Source organism: Ammospiza nelsoni, chromosome 3, assembly GCF_027579445.1.
Source record: "Ammospiza nelsoni isolate bAmmNel1 chromosome 3, bAmmNel1.pri, whole genome shotgun sequence".
Lineage (NCBI taxonomy): Eukaryota > Metazoa > Chordata > Aves > Passeriformes > Passerellidae > Ammospiza > Ammospiza nelsoni.
This window is the reverse complement of record NC_080635.1, coordinates 100,509,422-100,518,035: the sequence shown is the minus strand read 5'-3', so window position 1 is coordinate 100,518,035 and position 8,614 is coordinate 100,509,422.

The window sequence follows — 8,614 nt, the reverse complement described above, 5'->3', positions numbered from 1 at the left end:
AACTATGAAAGGAAAGGAAAAGCTGTCAATCATTCTGGAAGATATTATCCCCATTTTTACGTGTTCACTACCTTTTGTTCTGTAAGGAAAGTGAAAGATGGTCTAAATATCAGACCCTAAGCTCAGTGCCTAGGAAACCTGGCTGTTTTCCTCTTCCATTTTCATTTGGTAAGTAAATCCCTGTCTTTGCACCCACTCAGACAAGACACTGTGCAGTGAGGATAACTGTTCTAGGACAGAGTCTGTTAACCCATCTTGTAGATGCTTCACCTAAGTTAATCCACCGTGCTGCTCGCTGTGTTAAATACTTGAAGTCGATGTGTCTTCATTCCAAGGAGATGACCAGTGGTCATCAAAGATAATGACTCCTCTTAGTCACCACTGAAGTCAACACAACGAATGAGCATTTAAAAAAAAAAAAACTGAGTAAGAAATTGAAAATACTTGAAGCTTCTTATTATTGGTAAGAACTCTAACAGTTTTTCCCCCCATATTACTAAAATCTATGTCTATGCAGGCTGTGTCTTAAATTTGCTGCCATTGTCTTTAGCACAAAATTGATTGAGAGAGTTAAAATAGCTTTAAGCTGTCTTTACAGTCTACTAGATGATGGTGTAGTCATTAAACCAAGTTAAGTTACGATTACCATCCAGATTTCCATGTCTGTTCTCAAAGACATTTCAATACTCAAGTTTCTGACTGTTGATGCTGTGAGAGCATTTTAAAACTTTTCATTATAGTTTTATATTGCAAAGATGGGGTTCTGTCATATCAAACATTTATAGCTATCGGAAAGCAAATAACTAAATTCATTCTTAGAGAAAAATGTGCACTGAGAACCTGGCATTGACTTTAACAATCAATATGACTAACTTTAGTAAACTCAGCAGTGTCACAAAAAACCTGTTCTTTTTTTTTCAAAACCATGATAATACAAACAAGGTTGAGTTTTAATATTGAGGCTGGCCCTATCACTGTCACAATCCAGTGTTACCAGTGCTCTCTAGATGACCCTGTAAGAAGATGCTATTTCTTAAAAAAAAAATTTAACAAATTTTTTTTGGTTAAATGTTGGCTTCATACCTCACTGTGCTTCTTGAAAACCACTTCTGAGTTCAGCTCTTTGAACAACATTCAGTGATTCATTTTATCATCTTTTCAGCTGCAAGGATTAGAACTGTAAGGTACTGTTCAAGACCTTGGAGTCCAGACTGTACTGACAGCAGTGCTCACAAGAGCAAGAGGAAATTCAAGGAAAATTTCTGGAACTCCTAAGAACTTAACAGGGGAGGAAAATCCAGGATAAAAAACCTGATATATGGGGACAACAACTTACCTTCATATTCTTAATCAGAATCACTGCCAGAGGCAATATATCTGAGCCAAACGAACATAAATGCTGTGAATTTTCTTAGACAGAAGATCTATTGTTTAATTTCTAATAAGTCAACCTCTGCTTTTTTGCTCTGCAAATCAATGCTTTATCACTTCCAGGGTTTTGCTGGCAATAGATATTCTGTTTCTCTGGTCAGGCCACAAATCTAAGGATTCATTCCATGCACTTCTTTCTAAGAGTCATCCTACATATATAATGGAATGTGCGGCACATTGACAGCTCTCCTGATACTATATTGCACTCAAATCATCTCTGAAAGCTCATTTCTATTTCTTGGTGCTTCATATCCAGAAAATAACCAGCTAAAATCTGCAGTGATTGAAGGTAGCAATCCACAGAACCCCCACACAGGCTATGACCTGCCACTGCTGCAGTTTTCAGGTGGGTTTCATTACCTGGATGTTTGGTTTCTTTTACACAGTGAGTTCTCCAGGCCAGGACACGTTGTTAAATTTGTAACTTGTGGTCACCAGGAGAAAATCAAAAAAGGAACAGCTGTTCTGTGACTGCAAATCAGTGTCAGTGTTCTGTTAAAAAGGAGATTGGCCTGTAACCAGGCAAGTTACCAGTACTGGCTGTGTCTCTTCTTTGGCTTTTAGGTAAAGCTGGTAACAACCTTTCCCCTCTCATCTTTCCCTTTTACTCAACTTCTAGGGACAAGAACTGCTTCTTCTGTATTCCTCAAAATCGCTTGTCAGAATAGTTTGGGACTCATGCAATGCATTATTTCATAAACAATTAACAAAAATATCTACAGCAGTTCTCTTCCTGAGTAGTCAATTATTTAATGGTTTTCATCTTCTATTTTAGACTAAAGCCTCTTCCTGTTCTTCACTGTCTTCTTTCTTTTGCTCTACTGATTTAATTTTTAACTAGGATTTTAAACTGGGAAGGGCTTGTATACACTGCATATATATTTAATTTTATGGATTTGAGAAGTATCAGCAGAACTAGTGTACATTTGAGAGATCAAGTAAAATTTCAGCTTCTTGTCATAGACTGAAGGAAAAACAGTAATGCAGTAAGGCTGAAAGAGACACAGTTGTGTCCAATTCAAGAAAAATTTATTCATTTCTTCTAACTGCCTGTAAAAAAGGTGTTTAAATAGTACTCAAACTTACAACTAAGCTAACAGCAAATACTGTGATATGAAAGAGAATAGGTGGTTTTAGGCATTTAAAACTTTAGAAATCAATATTTATTTTGACAAAAATTCGGAAGAGCAACTACATGAAATTAAAATTCTGAGTTCAGCTCTTTGAACAACATTCAGTAATTTATTTTAAGATCTTTTCAGCTGCAAGAATTAGAACTGCAAGGTACTACTCAAGACCTTTGACCCCAGACTGTACAGAACAATAGAGCTCATATGAGAGAGAGAAAATTCAAGAAAAACTTCATGGAACTTCTAAGAACTTAAAAGGGAGGGGGAAAAAATCACCAGGATGAAAATATGATATATGGTGACTTACCTTCATAGTCTTGATCAGAATAAATTAGTTAATTATTCCCAAGCCAGTAATGGCCTTTCAAGCATCTAAATATTGCAGGTAATAGACAGAGGAGCACAATTTCTGCGGGGCCAGCAGCCCATTCAGAATTGCTTTTTTGTCCTTGTTGCTATTTTCTCTGAGCATATATGGCCACATTTAACTACATTTGCATATTAGTGAAGTGTGTGGCAGTGGAATCACAAGGCAGAGAGCCATAATCATCCTGCTCTGGTGTGGGTTCGGGAACAGCCCACAGATCTTCTCCCCTATGGGGTTTGCTTCTCACCACAATTTAAAGGATTTGGGATGCCTTGCTGGTGTCAGCAGCTGCTCTGCCTTCTGGACCTTTCTGTCCTTTGTTCCCAAGGCATCCCTGGGTCTGGGCCACCCAGCAGGCAGCAGGGCCATCAAGCTGCTCTCCTGGCTCCTGCTGGAAGTGGGTAGCTCAGGGGAGGAGAGCCACATCCACCAACAAGCTAATGGAAAAGTAACACTAGAGAAGCCCTCTGATGTTGAGAATAATGATTAAAGACAAAAAATTTATTTGTGTACAGTCAAGTTCTTTGAGAAGGTAACTCAGTGATTACCTTCAAATAAATCATGCTGTGCAGTCATTCCTACAGGAGACAAGCCTTCTTGTTTCTGTTTGCTTAGTTTGGCAGACTTCGTAAAAAATACTCAATTCCATAATGCAGGGCTGCTTAACATATTTCCAAATTAAAAAAGAAAAAAAGTCAAAGAAGAATATTTCAACTATTTTTTGTTGATTTTTTTTTCTCACTTAGATTCTAAAACTACAAAGCATTTATTCATGAGGTTAAAATTAAATGTTATGCGTGTGGTTAAAACACCATCCTGAACGAAGTCTTGGCTCTTCTGTTTTCCAGGAAGACTTGCCCAAACTGGTGTTTGAAACTGCTGTATACAACTGTAAACAAATTCATAGCTTTTTGTAGCTGTTATCTTTAATTTGAAATTTAATTATGAACCTATCATATTTACTCGAGCTCTACTGCTTTATTTTTTAGAAAAAAAAAAAGCAGTGTTCATTCTTTTTAGTGACTTGGAGTCTGTGTTCTGTCGTCCATTATAGTGATGCTATAGCATGAAATAATAGTAATTAAGTCTATCTGCGCTGTAAAAAGCGACAGTGCCTTTCCAAGGCTCAGTGTCGGAATGTGCCTCCTGTTGACAGAGTGACAAACCTATACTTTGTCTCCTAAAAAAGGAAAAAAAGTCCAGAAGTTTCTCTCCTCAATTAGGCAAAATGACACCTCATAAGACCTTGAAGACTTCACCTCAAACTTAAGGATAGCCAGTTGGACAGAAGCCAAAAAGTCCTGCCTAAGCAATTTACTAGAAAAAGAAGAAAACAAAGAAACTAATCGCTTTTGTGAGATGCTTTACCAGGAGCAAGAACCTCATGCCCTAGCTTGGTTTTCCTCTGTAAAGAGCTTTGTTATTTTGCCTTTTAATAAAACTTTTCTGTTTCCAACAGTGCCACAGAAGCCATCCTGCTAATTATATGCCATCTGAAGTAGCTGAGCTATTCTTGGGTGTGATATATATCTCTGAGAGCTCATAAGACCTAGCTCAGAGCAACCATATATCAGCTCAGCACAGCTTCTTATGACCACACAGTATTGTCAGTTGGAAACCGCCCGTAAGGATCATTGAATCCAACTCCTAAGTGAGCAGCTGAACAAGGATCAAACCTACAACCCCAGCATTATTGGGACCATGCCCCAAGCGGCTGAGCCAGTCTCAGTGCTGCTCACCAGCTTGGCCAGCAACCACAGACATTTCCCTTGGCTGTCTGTGAAGGGGCAGCCCAGAAGTGCACGGCAGATGGGGAGGGCAGAGTGTGTGTGCCCTGTGCCAGACCTGGCACGAGGCAGGGCTGGAGGAGCCACCGGCTCTGGATGCAGTTCTGTAGTTGGATGTGCCCATGTGGGGACAGGGCCAAGCACACACCAGGACTCAAGGTCCCCAGACTAAGGCCAGAAGTTTGTACGTGTACCCTGATGAAGTCACTCCTTCACTCCAGGTTGGACAGGTGTTTGTAGCTATGATATTTTCTGAAAAATCTTTTCTTTAGGTTTTTTTCTCTTGAGAAGCTGAGAGGCTTCAAGAACAACATGTAAACAAAAATTATCTGCTGCTGTAGAATGTGACAAGTAGATCTTTGATTGGTCTCATGTAGTTGTTTCTAATTAATGGCCAATCACTGTCCAGCTGTCCAGACTGTCTCAGTCAGTCACAAGCCTTTGTTAACATTCTTTTTCTATTCTTAGCTAGCCTTCTGATGAAATTCTTTCTTCTATTCTTTTAATATAATTTTGATATAATACATATCATAAAATAATAAATCAAGCCTTCTGAAACATGGAGTCAACATTCTCATCTCTTCCCTCTTCCCTCATCCTCAGACCCCTGCGAACACCATCATAGGTGTTGACATTTAGGATGAACATCAGGACCTGGAATAATTGCTGTTCAGTAAAGAAACTCTCATCATGTCTGTAATTCCTAGAGAAGAAATTCATGGCTGAGGCAGCAAACATTTCATTGGCTGGGTTACACTAGTGTATTAAACCCCATATTTTACTTGAATTCAACATTATGACTGTTTAAATAAATCCCCCCATTGTTTTTCCAATCTTCACAAGAAAATAGAACTGTAAAATGTTATGAGGCACTAGCAAAAGGGATTTTAACAAAGTTGTATGACTACAAGCTACTAAAATAATGTTATGTTGCAAAGATTATTTCAACTCTATTTCTGTGTTAATTACGGTTACCACAAAAAAAACATTTGTGGCTTATCTATCTTGGAATTAGGCCTTTTCTATTATTATTATATTTGTCTACCAATTAAAAAAAATTCTATTTTAGTCTGGTCCTGAACATTTTGCTGGAATTCAATGGGTCTCTGCATGAAGAAAGTGTTTACAGGATCAAACATCTCTTCTGTAAAAGATGGCTCTGTTTTTAATGACATGGAACTAAAATGGAATCCTAATTAAGAAAATGTTGCAGAATGCAGAATATAACAATGAGTCATTTTCTTAGATTTGGTTGCAAGAATGGAGTAATGGTAAAATAATTTGTACATTCAGAAATAAATTCTTCCTTTATTTATAAAGCCAAATGATTTTACTTCTCTTTTTTTTTGTATTGCATTAGAAATATGTGTACTTTAATCTTTTTTTTATCCTTTTTGAACAAAATGGATTTTATAAATATTACCATATTACCTTTTTTGTCACACAGTAATGCTTGTAGATGTTCAATGGCTACTGACTTCTTACAGCTGACTTTCCATTTAGTGTTTCCTTTATTACAGGTCCTTAGTTTTTGTTTAGCATTTCCTGATTAGTGATTTGATGTCATGTTAATGTATTTTTTGTCACAAAATCAAATTTTGTGCTATGTGAGGGTGTCTGCAGAGGAAAATATACCAAATTTTACTTCTACTTTTCAGAAAAAATAATGCCTTTTGATCCAGAAAATACTGCTGGGAACTGGAGCCTTTCCCATCCTCTGCAGTCAACAGAACCAACAGGTCTCTCTGTGATTACTATGCCACAAAGAGAGATTTACCTGACTGTGCTATGGGGGCCTTCATTTCCCCAGACCTTCTAAAAACAATGTTATTGTAGCAATGAACTCTTTGACCTTTGATGTAATTTCTTGACCACACAACTCTAAAATCTAGTAATAGAAACTTAAAAAATATAAGTCTCTTGGAGGCTTTTTGCTGAAGTAGGTACTGGGCATTCTGGAATAGCTATTCAGCAGGTGTATACACCCACAAAAGCTGAAGTAAATTAATCAGCTACATAAAGATACATTTCCCACTCTGAGTGTAAACAACTGTAACTTCTTAATTTATAATGCATTTTGGGTCTCAGAAAATGACTCTTTTTTTTTTTCCCCTAGAAAACTTAAGAAACTCTTTCTTGAAAGCTTGAAAGATATTTCTTCTACCACAGGTTTTGGGTTTGGTTTTTTGTTTTGTTTTTCTAGTCACAGCTCAGCATCACATCCAGGACTGCATCATTCTAAGCCTGGTGAAAGCACCGAAGAGAATTAATCTTAATGCCACAGATCAGAAATTAAAAAACTGAAAGTAAGAAATAATGTAGAGACAGACAGAGAAATAAAATCTGAGGAAAAGAAGAAGCTTTAGAGCTTTACATAGTAGTAATATACCTAGGTATAGTGAAAATCCTTCATTTATTATTCCAAAAAGAGAAGTTTAAGGGACTTTAAAAAAAAGCAGGAAAGTTTTATTGCAGGTATTGTCAGGGAGGTCATTTTAAACACTGAGGAAGAAGAAAGGAATATATTTCGAAAAAAAAATTGTTTGAAAAATGAGATGGGTGAAAGACTCAGGGACAGGGCTGACATCTTCATGGTGAATGTGAAATGATAGATAGGAGAGGAGAGATCATGGAAGACCCTGAAAATGAAAAAGCCTGTTATGTTTTACATTATAAAACTGAAAGAATGTGTGAAGCAATACACTGTAAGAGGTGATATGGTCAAAATGAAGACTAACAATAGTCTTTGCATCACTGTTCTGAATAGATATGAAAGTACTTGGCTTTTGGGAAATCAGAGAGACTTGAAGTATCTAAAGTTTTTCCTTAGTGACTGAATCTTCCAGAATTGTTCAATGCAATATACAACAGGATATCTAAGGAGATTTTCTTTTTAATAATGATCCCTCTATTACAGTCCCAGGAGCTCTGCTGAGAACAGAAAAGAAGGTAACAGACATAAGTAGGGGTAAAGGGAAAAATCTGTTTTATCTGTGCTCATCTCTGAGCATTGCTAAGAAGCATATCAAATAAAATCTCGGCATGAAGGGAGGTGTTTAGAATAGAACCAATTTTGAGAATTATCCACATGTAGATACTAAGTCAATACAAGTGCTCACAAATAGAGCTTTGGCCCTGAAGTGTTGTCTGCAGACTTGCTTGCAAATAACCATGAAATTCTCAACACACTTTTCCTGATCCTTGGTTCTTCCTTCTCCCTCTCCTGGTGTACCTGAAGTGAAATTCAGCTGTGTGTAAAATGTCAGACAATTTAAGCCACTTTGGGTATTAAGAGAGAAGTCTGCAGAGTGCTTGGACTTTCAACTAATCTCTATTAAAAGGAAAAAAAAAAACCAACTTTTCCTTTATTCTCAACAGACTACCCCTTTGCTTATGCTATTCAAAGGGATATACATAGGGTCTTAAATGCATAAAGACAAGATCTTGTCACTCTTTGCCACTGAAGTAAAAATCTCCTGAAGTTTTAAACAACTATTTCATTGGTGCAATAATTTAAAGTCTACAATAAATAACCTGTGAGAAGACCTCTGCTTGTTTAGTCCTATTTCTTCATGTCACTACCCCTTCCCATTCTGGACTTTGCATTACCTATAAAAACATAGTGTAGAGATCAAAGTAAACTCCACTTCTAGCAGCAGACACAGCACAATAAAGTAAACACACTGCTTTTCTCTGAGCAGAAGTTTAGCACAGGCACTGAAAAAGTTTGATTGATTTATCTGAACACTGGTTGTCTTGCAAGAGACCAGACTGGCACTTAAAGGTGCAGCTGAGTAAAGCAGTGTATTGTGGTTTCAGGAAGTACCAACAAGGGTGCTGGGTCCTTTGAAGATCCAGCCCTTCCAGAGACCATGCATGTTTTGCCCAGACAAGACACA